Raw genomic sequence first — 16,718 nt, forward strand, 5'->3', positions numbered from 1 at the left:
GGAGTGAGGGCGGACCTCTCTGAGTGGAGCAGCTCTGCGGACAGAGCACGCTCCACCTGGGGAATTGCCTCATAACCCCTGGCCGCTCCGTCATCGAGGGAGGTGAGAGCGGGAGCGCACGAGGACCGGGCAGAAAAAGGTGCCCTCCATGCCTGCGTGAGCTCTCTGTGTACCTCCGGGAAGAAGGGGCCGGGGGGGGGGGTCTAGAAGGCTTCGCCTTCTTCACCCCCACGTAACACCATCTAAGCGGTCCGGCCGCGGTTCTGGGGGACAAGCCATCTCCAGTCCCACGGCCGAAGCAGCCCGGAATAACACGGCTAACATGTCCGACTCCAGATCCGAAACCTCACTGACAACCCAGGAGGGTGGCAGGGGGTCCGGATCTTCATCAGAGCATGTCAGCCCGCCCTCCGATGCAGCGATGGACATCACGTCCCCGGTGTCATCTAATGAGAGCGCGGCCAACCCAGAGGATGGACCAGCGCTAACACTCGAAGCAGAAACAGAGCGCACTGACGAGGAGCGAGGGGACCGCGGGCCCGAAGGCGACGGATTAGCCCCCACTGTAACCCTCAGGCCTGCCCGAGTGCTAACCGCTTGGCGGGGAGCAGCAGGGGTGACTTGCCCTAATAAAAGAGCTCACCGCGACCTCAGTTGCGCAACAGTCAAGCCATCGCAATGCGGGCAAGAACTGTCCGCGAGCACCGCATCAACATGTTGGACCCCCAAGCATGTGACGCAGTACTCGTGCCTGTCATCCGGGGAGAGGAAACCACCGCATCCAGAAACGCACGGTCGAAACGACATCTTTAAAAAGACGCGCTGCACGACCGTGTGCTCTCTGAGGGAATTCTGCTCTTTTAAAAAACTGCTCTTTCAGGTCACCAGCGAAACGCCAAGGGGACGGGAAACCCAGCTCGACCGCCGCTAGAACGTCTTCCCTCGCACTGGTGAGAATAATGCTTTCTTCAATGTTGGAAGTCAGCTCAGCAGAAGGGTTCTTCAGTCTCAGATCGGGTCTGAAGCAACAATTCTGATGAGCTGGCTCCAGCAGCCGACTGATATAGCCCTAATTGGCTCATCAGTTTCAGCTGTGGAGCTAAGCTCCGCCAATTCAATTGGCATTTCATTGGCATGTTTTCTTATCTTCAGAAGTGATTGGTCGTCTAAAGCACTCCCAAAAGTCTGTTTAATACAGAAACACGTAGAAGTTCCCATATGAAGGGGAACTTAATTTTCCTGATAAATAATTTTTTTTATATATATATATTATTTAACCCCAAAATTATCTCCGTATGTTTAAATCCAGTTGTTTTGTTGTTACAATAGGGCTCATGGCGGTGACTAACGTTAATATTGTTCAGGTCGTCATGACAATGTCACAGACTAAAAGCGGGGTGGGCGACAGTCCAGGGTTAGTTCTTACCCTGGGCTGTAACAGTTCTTTGGGGCAGGTTTTATTTATGTTACTGTTTTTTTGGAGGTGCGTTAAACGGGTTAAACGTAGACTTCAGATCATGCAAGTGCTGTGTTTCTATTACATTTTATCCATCCGATTTACTTTGTTGTTTGATAGTTATGACTGAGTTGAACATACTTAGCTGTAATATTAATGGCATTAATGACTCACATAAGCGTGTAAGTTTTTTGGATTGATTACAGCAAAGAAAAGTTGACAATGCTTAGTTCAGGATTCACATCTACATGAGGAGGATATTCATAGGTGCAACAATAAATATTAAGAGGTGGTCTCATTTGCTGCATCTGATAATAAAACTAAAGGAGTTGTTAATCATTGCTTGAAGGAAAATTAATTTATCTATATTAGACAGACAAGGTGATAATGGGGGTAGAATAGTTTACATAGACTGTGATTGATAATAGGAAGATAGCTTTTATTTCAGTTTATGCCCCATGTAGCCCAGACCTAAGTTTTTTTGCAAAATTATTCAGGTATCTTACAGATTTATCTGATTGTGAGTTAATAATGGGAGCACATATGAATACTGTAATGTCCCCCGACCTTGATAGCTGAGTTAATAAAACCTTTTTTTCTTCTTCTCTACATCTTAAACAGTGTATAAACTCATTTTTGTTAGTGGATATGTGGCGATTATTTAATTCTTCTCAAAAATCATATACATTTTTTTCTGCTCGACACAGATCATATTCATGTATTGACTACATTTTTATTTCATCTTCCATGACTACAATTATACATCATGTTGATATCTCTCCCGTTTCTTTATCTGATCACTGTAGTAATTTTGTGAAGCTCTCGTTTATTCAACATCCCCCACGAGCCTCAAGATGGCGCTTCAATACAAATTTATTAAAGGATGAAAATTTTGTGAGCAATTTAGATTGAAACTACGTGAATTTATCGATATAAATAAAGGCTCAGTAGAGGATCCTCAGCCATTATGGCAAGCGATTAAGGGTTTTGTAAGACATTTTTCAATTTCATTTGCATCTTTTCGTCAAAAAAGCAATCGTAAAAAAATGTCTGATTTAGAATCTAATCTGCAAACACTAGAGCAGATCAACCAGCAATCTTTTTCTGATAGTACAACAGCTTCAATTGAAATAATTAAAAAGGAATTAAGTTTATTATATAGACACAGAGCTGAATTTCTGATTCAAAGGTCCTGACAAAACTACTATTTCCAAGGCAGCAGACCTAGTCATTTATTGACGTTAAGATTATGTAACAGTAAAAATTTGCTAACACTACTGCAGTGAAATCTCAAAATGGAGATATTTTGACCGATCAAAAAAGCATAAATGATACGTTTCGCTCGTTTTACTGTGACCTATATACTTCTAATTCTAGTTGCGAACCCACATCCGACTCTTCCTTCTTAACTACTCTTGATCTTCCGCTTCTGTTAGAAGCTTCTATCAAACGCATGAGCAAAGGGAAATCCCCAGGCCTAGATGGCATATCAGTGGAATTATATTTGTATTTTGGGTCTGATCTGGGTCCTTATTTGTTAGACATGTTGCAATATTCAGTTGATCATGGATCTTTTCCTCAAAACATGAATGTGGCTATTATATCCTTGTTATTAAAAAAAGATGAAGACCCCTTATTATGTTCTAATTACCGCCCACTTTCGTTAATCGGCACAGACCTTAAAATTGATGCAAAACTCCTAGCCAGCCGTCTAGAAGGCCATATGACCAAACTCGTACATCACAACCAAACAAGGTTTATCAAATCCCGCTCTGCTTCAGACAATCTATGAAGACTTCTTCACATAATCTCTTCATCTGAGCAAAGGAATTCTCCTTCCGCTATACTATAACTCGATGCAATGAAAGCCTTCGACTATTTAGAGTGGGATTATTTGTGGGCAGTACTTAGTCATTTAGGCTTTAATTCTAAATTTTTAAAAATGATCAAAATACTGTATGCTAATCCCACAGCCACTATACTCACAGGTCATATATCTTCACAATCTTTTTCTATTGGAAGAGGCACACGTCAAGGGTGTTCTCTCTCTCCACTATTATTTGCTCTACCTTTAGAAGACTACCCCAAGCTGTACGTCAATCAGAATTAATACTTCCCATTTCAATTAGAAACACCTCACATCACATATCATTATTTGCTGATGAAGTTTTACTTTTTTATAGATAAACCAGCTCAAACAGTCCCCCATGTTTGAACATTATTCAGTAAATTAAGCACCCTATCTGGGCATGAATTTAATTGGTCGAAGTCATCTCTGCCTCCTCTTAACTTTAATGTGGGGTCTACAACATACTTTGGGTATATTCCTGTGGTACACTCCTTCAAATATCTTGGTGTAGATTTTTATCCATCTCTACAGGATATTGTTTTTAAAAAATTATAACAACAACTTAACCAAGGTCACCTCAGATCTGGCAAACTGGACACACCTCCCTACCTCTCTCCATGCTAGAATGTCTGTTATAAAAATGAATATCCTTCCTCGCATTAATTTTTATTCTTTTATGATTCCTTTATCTCCACCAATTGGTTACTAGAAAAAATTCAATTCTGTAATCTCTAACTATTTTTGGAATGGCAAACAGCTTTAAATTAAGCTGTCTACTCTACAGTGTAGCAAAACAGATGGAGGCCGGTCGTTCCCAAATTTTAAATTGTATGCAGACACATTTCACCTCATTATGATGCATTATCATCTTGGTTTAATCCTAATGTATCTACGTCATTGCAGGAAATTGAAAAAACGATTGTTTTCCTACATGACTTGGAATATTTGTTTTTTTCCGGTCTCTCTCTAACTTGGCCCTATCATCACACATTTCATTTCAACCTGGAGGTCAATAACTAAAAAAATTTAACAAAATGTGGAATGGCACAGACACTCACCCTTGTTCCATAATTATAATTTTTTATCAGGAAAAATTCCTTTTCACTGTCCACACTGGGAGAAATGCAATGTTAAATCATTGGGCCATATTTATGATGATAAAGGCCTAAAGTCATTTCAAGACATTAAGGACCATTTTAGTTTACCAGGAACTTCCTTTTTTATGTATCGTCACATTAGATCCGCGATTCGCGCAATTGCCTGTACATCATTTGCGGAAGATAAATACACCCAATATTACATCTGTTGCTTCTGCTTCACTTTTATATGCCTCTCTTCTCCCACAAACCACTTTCCATTACTACTATTAGATCTAAGGATATCAGTGGATATGTAGAATCTTTATTTTCTGACCAAACTTGGGACACTATTTCATCCTCCTCAAAAAATCCGAATCATCAAATGATACATTGGAAATATTGCATAGACTCTATTTATCCCCTGTAAAACGCTTTTATATGCATTTATCACCTTCCCCAGATTGTAATTTATGCTCACAGAGGACAGTTGGCACTTATTTTTATTATTATTGGGAATGTCCTGCCCTTCACTCTTTTTGGTCTCAGCTGGCTCATGACACTTAATTTTTGTTAGGAAAAGATGTAGAACTGACTCCAGTATGCTTTTTCCTAAGTAATTTTTCTAACATGTCACTCTTAATGCAACAAAGAACTTGGTCTTAGCTGCTGTCACAGCTGCTTAGAAAATGTTGTTCTGCCGCTGGATCCCTCCTTATATTATAATTAGATGTTAATGGGGCCTATCTTTGCTGGACATTATTTGTATTGAACTTTCAACAGAGCGCATACATGGAGCTCAGTCAAAAACTGTTCGGCATTGTTTTTGATATAGTCATGCTGTATGCTCTCTATATTAATCAAAAACTGAAATAATAAAAACAATTGTTCACAAAAAAAAACTAAATGGGAAGAACCCGATAAGAACGAAAGCTGATGCGAAAATGGCGAAAAATCAGTCAGAGATGCAGCTCGATGAAAACGAGAACTGTACATAAAAAGACAACCCGTTTTTCTTTTATATTTGTCAACTTTCAAATCAGTAAGCATGATTATTTGAGTAATTAGATGCAATGTGATGTGTCTGTGCTGGAGTAGCCTACAGAACAGCACTGCATCTAGCTTGTAACGTTAAGCATATTAAATATACTTTTTTTAAACCGTGTAAAAATGTAAGCATATGATAAGACAACTGGTACCACTAATATTATAAATGTCTTGTATAGTTACAGCGAAGTGGCTTTGTTTGCTCAACTAATTAATAATTTATTGTCATGTGGTGTGTTTATAAGGCTTTTGAAGATGCATCTGCAGCAGTAATGCTGACCCAAAGCAGAAAGTTTTCTCTCCACGGGCCTCTCGCTCATCTGTGCTTCACTTTTTGCTTGCAGAGTAACCTCAGACCGCGAGTAAACGCACACCGCGATCAGTTGTCTTCATACTGTTTATATGAATCTCCCTAGTCTGACGTCACTTCCGGTCTGGCATTTGAACATTTGTGACTAAAAACGACTCCAGGTGGCTTAATAATAAACTTTAACAAGTATTTTAAAGAAGATCTAGTTTGACTCACTGGGTTGTCTAGGAATGAAGGAATTACACTCATTATTACACTCGTTTCTAAGCCATACTTGCATGCTATTTCTGACCGAATATTCACAGGTTGACGTGACACAGGTTGTCTTGTTAAAAAATTAACCAATGTGAATATAAAACCATCTTCAGCTCAGTAAAGCAGGCTAGGCGGAATAGTGATATTTACTGATGTTTTGTTGGTAAACTAAATAAAAATCTACATTATTGATGCTGTAAAAGGACCTTATGAAACTGAAAATAGTCACATCAATCTTTCACCGGAAGATTTCAGTGGCTAAACAACACTTCTGTGCATATAACCCATTCATAACAACCCAATCTACATCAGCTCTGCGTGACAAAAATAGTCTTAAAACATAACAATACCTGTCTAAGAGAAATACTTCAGCCATGGTGTCATCCTTCCTCCAGTGTGCAAAAGTAAGTCCAATATTGATTCAGGATTTTAAAAAAGTTTAGATTCAGCATGTTTTTACCGCTCACTCTCGCGCTTGCTCTCTCTCTCTCTCTCTCTCTCTCTCTCTCTCTCTCTCTCTCTCTCTCTCTCTCTCTCTCTCTCTCTCTCTCTCTCTCTCTCTCTCTCTCTCTCTCTCTCTTGTGAACGCGCAGCACGTGTACGCACAAACGCCAGAGCTGCATACAAACAGGTGCGCAGTAGCTCAAATCTGCATTTGCTGACAGACAGTTTGAGCTACGTATCAGAATTATGAGAGATGTCGGCCCGACACTATTTTAATTGGATGAACTTTTTTAGTCTTATGCCTTACCCAGAATATGAAAATACATATAAATACATTTAGATCATTTACTTTAATCAGTACTATTGGAATGTGAAGAGACTTTTAACCAGCAGAACAAAAAATGTTTCTGAAAACAATCACCTACTGCACCTTTAACTCTACATTAACAGATGTTAGTAAGCCGTTTATAAATACAGCTACATAATGCTGTGATCTTGACTTCTAAGCACATGTATAAAGTGCTGAATGATTGTTTTTATACTTTGTTAATGATTTATTGTTTCATTACTAAATTAAATATTGCTTTATTTACAAACCAGTTATTTGAGAATAGTTGATGGTTTTTGAAGATCATTCAGAATGAGTAGTTATTATAAAGTGTTAGCAGTGTGCTTAAATACCTTTAAATCTTCCAGGGAGTCTGAAAGTCATTCAGGTCTGACAGATGGTACTGTATCTTACTGCTTGGTGCACTTTTTTTCTGCTTTGGACCCATGTTCTGAATAATTACCCAGAATGCTCCTGTTGTAAACACAACAAACATGTTTCACCTTACTTGGCTTGTAAAAATAAAATAAACTTTAAAATTTAAAAACCTTTCTGATGCAGAATGCATGTGTGTGTTTGCGGTTGTGTGTGCGTAAGCATAAGAGTGTGTCTGTCTTAGAGATGCAAAAAGTGTGTGTTTGCGTGAGCATGCGTTTCCATCAACCGTTTTTTATGCGCATGTGTGTGTGTGTGTGTGTGTATAACACAATATATCAGTGCAAACAGTTTTAATAAAGTTCAAGCAGTTTTAAGTCAATCAATTTTGAGTATTTGTGAGGCTTACTGCTGCTTAAAGGTTTAGTTCACCCAAAAATTTTAATTCTGTCATTAATTATCTACAAATGAAGATATTTTGGATTAAATCCAAGAGCTTTCTGATCCTCCCATGGATAAATCATTGAATAAAGTTATTTTTGTTTACTTTGCGCACAGAAGTATTCTTGCAGCTTCATATAATTATGATCGAACCACTTATATCGCATGAACTTATTTTGACTATGTTTTTGGTTCCTTTCTAGGCATTGAAAAATGCATATCCAGTAAATCTAATCTTTCCCCACAGTAGAAAAAGGCAGCAAACCTTTAACAATAAAAATTGTAACGGCCCTGTGGCATTCATCTTTCCTTTCTTTGTTCATTTTTACTTTTTCTGCCAGTGTAAATGGATTATCACTTGATGGTCTCCTAATTCCAGGGTCAGCAGAAGCAGAGACTATAACATTAATGTGAAGAAAACATGAAAGCTAAACTGTTAATGCAGCCAAGGATAAGGACATTTATATAAGATGAGTTTAATGTGAGGTAAACTTCATCATTTACTGTTAACCTTAAAGTATTTTAGTATCAACTTAGCCAGGTATTTAAAGCCATCGAAACAGTACATAACGTTACACAGCGTACGTTAGGTCAAAAAAGGATTAATAAATTTACCCCACACAAACTTAAGCCCCGTTTACATGTTCAGATTTTTTTGTCTGTCCGTTTACATGTTCTTTTAATTGTGACCCATATCCAATTCATGTCTTTACATTTGCCGTACAATGTGCATATGTGCCACACTAGCCACGATGAAAGAAACTGTCTTGTGTACAGCTCTGCGAAATATGCGAAGCATAGTATAAGCAGTGAATGGTTCAGTCCAGATTTACCCCCACGCAGTTTACGTAATGGTATGGCCCTGATGTGTGTGTGTGCGTGTGTGTGCGTGTGTGTGTGTGTGTGTGTGTGTGTGTGTGTGTGTGTGTAGTTGAAGATGTAGCCTTTGCGCGTGTGCGCACTGGTGTTGTTGGAGAGAATAAAGTTGATCTATATGTAGTCCGCATTGAGTGTATTATTAGCGACAAAAAGCAAAAGTTACAACACGAAGTTCGCCCAACTTTAAAATGATTTTGAGGCGGAGGAGGTGGGAAAGGGCCGTCATCGCTGCTCGCGCTTATGGTTTTTATGCTGTATGATGTGCACCATTCAGAGGAATGTGCAGGTACGAGAGTGAGATCTCAGTTCTGGTGGGAGCAAATTGTGGCGACTGACCACTTTCCTCCATGTTTCCTCTGTTGTTGTTGTTTACCGCATCGGAATCTCCACACATGCTCTTCCATCTACATTAAACCACAGAGAAGCACCACATTGTCATAAGTTTAATGATGATGAGAACAGAACGCCTCAATAAATCCGATCTGCCTGTTTACATGACAGTCGCATTGTCACATATCCGATTTATAGCTGATTTATTTCCACATATGAAGGAGACCTGAAACCGATAGCTGAATATCCAAATGCATGCGTAACCGTCGTAAACTATTGATTTTCAAGACAGCCTCGCCGCAAAGCACAGCAAATCACCAGCATTTGATCCGGGCATGTTAAGGATGCAGGTTTTCTCCAAGTTGTGCTCACTGACGTTGACAAGATTATACCCTTGGGTATCGAAATTTGGTACCGAACGAAAATGATTTTTTCGATACTCGATAGTATCGAGACGATTCGGTCGGTGTTTAAAAACTATCGAACTCGATACCCAGTCCTAGGATAGATAGATGTAAATAAAATTAACTTAGCATGAAATGAATTAGCTTTTATTTTGGATTAGTTTTAATTTGATTCTAGCATGAATTTTTATGTTGCTAGCATGTATCTAGTTTGAATTAGCATGTTAACTTGATTCTAACATGGATTAACATGTTATTAGCATGGTTAAAGCATGGATTAGTATGTTATTAGCATGATTCTAGCACAAATTGGCATGTTTTTAGCATGGAACTAGTACAAATTAGCATGTTGTTACCATGGTTCCAACATGAATTAGCAGGTTGTTAACATGATTCTCGCATGAATTAGCATGATTCTAGCATGATTTAGCATATTGTTAGCATGATTCTAGCATAAATTGGCATGTTATTAGCATGATTCAAGCATGGATTAGCATGTTGTTTGCATGATTCTAGTACAAATTGGCATGATTCTGGCATATATTAGCATGTTATTAGCATGATTTTAGCATGAATTAGCATGTAATTAGCATGATTCTAATATGGATTAGCATGTTATTAGCATGATTCTAACATAGATTAGCATGTTATTAGCATCATTCTAGCATTAATTAACATGTTGTTAGCATAATTCCAGCATGAATTAGCATGTTATTAACATGTTTGCAGTATAGATTAGCATGCTCTTAGCATGATTCTAGTATGAATTAACATGTCATTAGCATGATTCTAGCATAGATTAGCATGTTGTTAGCATAGATGGATGGATGGATGGATGGATGGATGGATGGATGGATGGTAGGTAGGTCTGTCGTTAAAGCTCAGCCATAAGTCAGTGTGACAGTCTGATGGAAAGCTATGAGGTCACAAAGTTTATTTCATTGTTAAGTCAATGACAGTCTTTTGCGATGGAAGTGTGGGACAGTTTCTAGGGTGCAGTATCTGGTAGTTAGGGTGTGGCTAGAAACTTAAAAGCTCATCAGTTATTGGTAGTTTAGTAGTCAGAGTTAAATAGGACTGTCTGAAGCAGTTATGAGCTCACAAAGTTTGATCCAATGTTAAGTCAATGACAGTCTTTTGTAGTGGAGGTCTATGGGACAGTTTCTAGGGTCCCAAATGTGGTTGCTAGGGCGTTGCCAGAAAGTTAAAAGGTCATCAGTTATTGGCAGTCTGGTGTTCTGAGTTAAATGAGCCCAGTTAGAAGCCTGTGTGACAGTCCGATGCAGAGTTATGAGCTCACAAAGTTTGGTCCAATGTTAAGTCTATGGGATTTTTCCGACGGTCCCGGGACTTTTTTCGGAAAACCGAAAGTCGGATCAGTCAGAAAAGATATAGCAACCCGAGTCAGTTTTACTAGTAACATTTCAAACAAGTACTAGAATTGAAAACATTTTAAAATATTTTAAATGTTTACATTTTTGTGGTATTGTCAGGGGTAGCGCCAGAATCATAATGCTGTCTTATTAGCCCAAAATACTTTACGTTCACTGCATTGAGCACAGCTGATGTGATGTGACACTTCCATATCTGATGTGATGAGAGGTTAAGAAAAACTGATCTATCAGAGAACTACATTATTAACTTTTTTGGATCCACTTGCAGGTTTATTCGAAGTCAGGCAAGTAATAGTCAACACGGGTGCAAACAGATGTATAAAGGCAGTCCAGAATCATAGTATAAACACAGGCGAGAGGTCGGCAGGCAGGCGGCAAACGGACAAAAGTATAAACGAGACTAGGGTTAAAACACAGAAAAACAAGACTAGGAGACCGCGTTGAAATGTCACTATACAGATAACAAGACTCAGCCAAGGAAGTGAGTGAGTGTACAGTTTAAATAGTGTGTGTAATCAGTCTTTGACACTCCTCAGGTGGTGCAAGTTTAATCAGTCAAAATGAGGAAGCATGTGTGTGAACGGAGTGCATGTATGAACATGTAGTCCAGAAATGGCGGAATTGTAGTCCATATGTATTTGTATGTGAGATCCAGCAATCTTGGGAGTATGATCGCTGGTGATCGTGACAATTAACTTTTTTATTTTGTATGGAAAATATTTTATTTACAAACAAAAATTCTCCAGTTCGCAGCCTTCTTTTTCACATTTATTAAATGAAATTGACGTTTTATTAAATCTCTTTTAACTTATCCAGCATATGTTTTACGCAGCGGATCCCCTTCTAGCCGCAACCCAACACATCTATACACACACATTCACACTACGGACAATTTTAGCATACCCAATTCACCTGTTCCGCATGTCTTTGGACTTGTGGGGGAAACCGGAGCACCCGGAGGAAACCCACGCGAACACGGGGAGAACATGCAAACTCCACACAGAAATGCCAACTGACCCAGCCGAGGCTTGAACTATCGACCTTCTTGCTGTGAGGCGACAGCGCTACCTACTGCGCCACCGTGTCGCCACCATAGCAACTATAGAACAGATTATTTCAATTACTTTACTATAGTATGGCTCAAAAAATGCTACAGGATTTGCTGTAAATGATTATAGTATTGTTTCATTTAAGGACAAAATATTAGAACACTATTTTCACCAGCTAAAATTATTTTAAGTCAGTTATTAAATCATATTTAGGTGTAGTGTGTCATTAGAAAAGATCAAATTTCATTTCTGCTATTAATTGTAATAATGCAGTGTCATTTTTCTTTGACAGCAGCTGATGCTCCACGCAGAGATCAGATAATTCAGAAGAACTGAAGAACATCTCCAAGACATTTCAAGGAACCTGTCTGCAAAGCTTTAGTACTGGAAAGGGGAAAGTTATAGATTCGTGTGCTGTAACACTGAGGTTGCTTTCAAAAAGATTTCACCAGTGAACTCGTATGAACTAAATTAAATCAACATTTGGTTGGCATTTTTAATGATCTTTTTTCAGTCTTATTATTAGTTGTGTCTGTCTTCCACAAAATAAGGATGTACCACACCGCCAAACACCTTCCACAACAATGTTCTGGTTAAAAGGATTAAGATTGAATACCCGATACATTTATTGATGTATTATATTACCATTTCATTATGTATAACATATTATATACCCATTCTCATTATTAATATAGCCGCAAGTTTTGATTGGCAGGATTCAGGCTATAAAAAATATGCAGTTCTAAGACGACCTTAAATTTATGTCTTAAACTAAATCAATAAATAAAATACATCTACAATACATAATACACACACACACAAAGACGAATGAAAGATTTCTTAGTGTTAATGGGCTGATGGCTATGTATTTTTCATGTCATGCCACTTTAGACAGAGAAACTGGATGGCAAATTTCAAGTTGATTGGACAAACGGTAGCTTAGATACAGTGTTTTTCACTCTATATACATTTATGATAATCATGGCTGACACAAAAACACATCCACTATTAACATAATGTTATAGAGAAAAAATAAACAGAAATCTATTATTTTAATAGTCATTAATCATGCTTATACTCATTTTGTGTCACATGTAGATATTTGAACCAAATAATAGGTAACAAAATGTTAACAACACCTTTTGTTGAAATTTATATACAGAATAATCAGCTTTCAGTGTAATTATTGTAATTTCATAAGTGAAAAAAATAACTTGAATGGTAAGATTAGACTAAGTTTGATTTTTAATGCAATAAGTGTTTTACCCACAGACTGTCGGTAATAAGTGGTATTTTGCTGCCATCTGGTGGTACAATGACAGAACTTGAAGGACTCCTTCAAATGTATATTGGTTTAGAATCATGTCACATGTGTTTGAATAATTGAGGTTTTAAGTTTTATGCAATCCTGCAACACACTGTATTTTGTTCTGCTATAATAAGAATCTGCCTATATCAATATAATTTGTTGTAATTCCACTACTATTATAATATTATAGTAGTAAAGACTATAATTATAGTATGATTACTAATATAGTATTATTCTTACTATAATTATAGTCTTATATATAGGTATGCACATACTATTTCATACTGTATTGCTATTATTAATCTTTTAAAATATAATGTATTATTTTATTCTATTCTATTGTTTAGAATTTGTTTAATAATGTGTGATTCATTCCTTTTTATTAACGTTTTTATTCACTTTTATATAGATGGGCTACTGCTGTACATTATTGTTTGCTATTGTTTACTGTCAAATCTCTCTTTAAGTAAGATCTGGAGCAACTCTAACACTTCACAAGGTACATAAAAACAAACATAGCAAAACTGTAAGAACAAAGAGGATTCCAGCACTATTGTGATAAAGGAGATACATGTATTGATAATACAGCTCTTTTTGAACCATAAAATATTCAGCTTCCTTTTAACATACTGGAGTTTTTCACGCCGTAAAATTATAAGTTCATAAATATAAGCGTTATATAGTTTAAAACAATAAAATGCAGATATTGTATATTACGCAGTAGGTTGAGATAACACTTCACCTTTGATACCCTAAAAAATAAACGCGATTACCTACATCGCCGCCATCTTGGATCACCGTTGGAACCCGCGTTCTAATAATGACGTCACAGAACGCGGGGTTCTCAGGCGCAGAGTTTCAGTATTAATCTTCCAGTCAGTTCAAGCACAAGTAGTTTTAACAGCTGTCAAATCGAGTTTGTGAAAGAAGCTCAGTGCGAGAATAATCGAGATTTATCAGCTTTGCTATTTTGAATTTCCATATTTACTTGTTGTAACAAAAACAGAAATGGAGTACATTTGGACGATGATTGGTTTTTTTAAGGGGGAAACAAGCAATTGTTCCCGCCCTGAAGCAGAAAACACCAGCTCAGGTGAGTTTACTATGACAAGACTCTTCATTTCTCCTGTTCTAATTTAATAAATGTGGAATACAGTTTATTAAGTTAAGCAGTATCAGATGCTGGTTGTGATTCAGAAAGAACGCCAATGGTAATAAACTAAAGTCATCCCTTGAAAAAAGATCCTGTGGTATTCCACATGATAAAACAGAAGAACCACAAAAACTGCAGTGGAAATTGTGTTTTACTGTGTTGTTATTGTTGTGTATAGTTTTGTTGTGTATGTAATGTTCCTGTGTACCACAGTATTTTGTGTACTGTAATATTCTCCTGTTAAAATGTGCTATTTCACATTTCTGTAGTATTTACCACAGGAATTGTTTGTATTGTATGTAATATTCCTGTAATATTCTTGTGGTGATGAGTTGATTTTGCTCAGTTTATTTGTTCTGTGGTAAATTTAGTTTGTTCAGCAGGACAGTAGGATCACTAAAGCCCATTTTAGTAAGGGATGTCACATGGATAGGAGTGTTAAATTAGGTTTATGCGACCGTTCAATGACACAAATGTGTAAAATGCATAAAAACAACCACAGTGTCTAAAAAATCCTTTTGTCTGTCGAAACTGTCACAGATTATAATCACTTGTCATTGTCTTCTAGGAAAATTTGAATACCATAAAAAATATAAAACCTATTTATGTTATAAAAAAATGAATAAAAGGTTTATTGTATTTAATCCATTTAGGAGGCAGAGACAGAAAAAGAAAAGTCGAGGAAGCTTTCCAGGATGATGAAAATCAGGAGGACTTGATGCCTGCAAAGCGCCATAAACCAGCACAGTCCCCTGATGACAGTGATGAACCCAGCACCAGCTCAGGTCAGTTTACTATGACAAGATCCTTCATTTCTCTATTTCTACCTTGGTAAATTTGGTCCTTAAAATACAGTTTGTTAATTTGAGCAATATCACATGACAGTCGTTGCTAATTATGATTCAGAAAGAGCACCATGGGTAATAATTTAAAGCCATCTCTCACGAAAATATCCTGTGGTATTCCATATGATAAAACAGAAGAACCAGAAAAACTGGAGTGGTAATTGTGTAGTACTGTGTTGTTTTTGTGTATTCTTGTATGTAATATTCCTGTAATGTTCTTGCAGTAATTAATAGTTATTCTTTCATATTTTTTGTAATATTTACAACAGTACTTTTTGTACTGTAATATTTTCCAGGTTAATGTGGTATTAATTTCACATTTTTGTAGGTTTTGCCACAGGGTTTTGTTGTACTGTATGTAATATTCCTGTAATATTCTTGTGGTAAGGAGTTGATATTGGCACATGAAAACAACAGAAAAATCACTTGCATAATTCTAAATTGTTGTGCTACTCTACTACATAAAGTGCTGTGGTGATCCTGTCAGATTTTGCTCAGCTTATTTGTTCTGTGGTAAATTTAGTTTGTTCAGCAGGACAGGAAGTGATCACTAAAGCCCATTTTGTAAAGGATATCACATGGATAGGAGTGTTAAATTGGGTTTATGCGACCGTTCAATGACACAAATGTGTAAAATGCATAGAAGCAACCACAGTGTCTAAAAAATCCTTTTGTCTGAAGAAACTATGTCACAGATTATAATCACTTGTTAATTGTTTTTAAAGACCATCTTAATACAACGAAGATCATAAAATCTATTGATGTTATGAAAATTTTATGAAAAAAACTTATTGTATCTAATCCACTTTAGGAGGCAGAAAAAGAAAACTCAAGGTGACTTTTCAGGATGATCAGGAGGACTTGATGCCGGCAAAACGCCGTAAACCAGCACAGTTCCCTGATGACAGTGAAGAACCCAGCACCAGCTCAGGTCAGTTTACTAACACAGAACACACTTTTCTACAGCTTCATTAAAGAGATATACTCTCACCAAAAATGAAAATTCTGTCATTATTTACTCACGCTTAACTTCTTCCAAAGCTTTTTATTTCCTTTTTTTTGTCAACCAGAAAAGATGATATTTTGAAGAAAGCTGGAAACCTGTCGTCATGAATTCCATAATATTTGTTTTCCTGCTATGGAAGTCAGTGGGTTGGAGGGTTTCAGCTTTCTTCAAAATATCTTCTTTTGAGTTTACCAGAAAAAATAACTCATAAAGGTTTGAAGCCACTTGAGGAGGAGTAAATTGTGAGTAGAATTAACGTTTTGGATGAACTATGCCTTTAATATGGTACTTAAATTCTACATTGTAAAGTTGGGAGTGAAGTGTTTTAATCAATTAACCAAGAAACAAATCAAATGACAATAGTAAATTAAGTTACAAGTAATAGAAGTGTCCCTGAATCAAGGATTTACATAGTCGAATCTACATTTACAATCTTATCTGTATTAGACTGATAGTCAAATCATATGGTTGTGGCCGGGGTTGTGGAGGGCTGGTGTTTGTGGGAGTGGAGATTGGCGAGAGTCTGATAATAATAAATAATAATCACATATGGAGGAAAAGCATAAATCTGGTAAAAGTTGGTATAAACAACAGGCTATATACCGAACTTAAGGGAGAGAAACCCAGTGGTTCGATGTGAAATCAGATATTGAGGGAACCCATTTAGCCATTTTGATCCTCGTTTCATAATTTACCTCTGCAAATATTCGACTGAGAGATTGGTAGTTGCGAAGCTTCGACTATCGGGGTCACCCTATACCAAGTAGT

The sequence above is a fragment of the Danio aesculapii genome, chromosome 5 (genome assembly GCF_903798145.1).
Source record: "Danio aesculapii chromosome 5, fDanAes4.1, whole genome shotgun sequence".
NCBI classification, from domain to species: domain Eukaryota; kingdom Metazoa; phylum Chordata; class Actinopteri; order Cypriniformes; family Danionidae; genus Danio; species Danio aesculapii.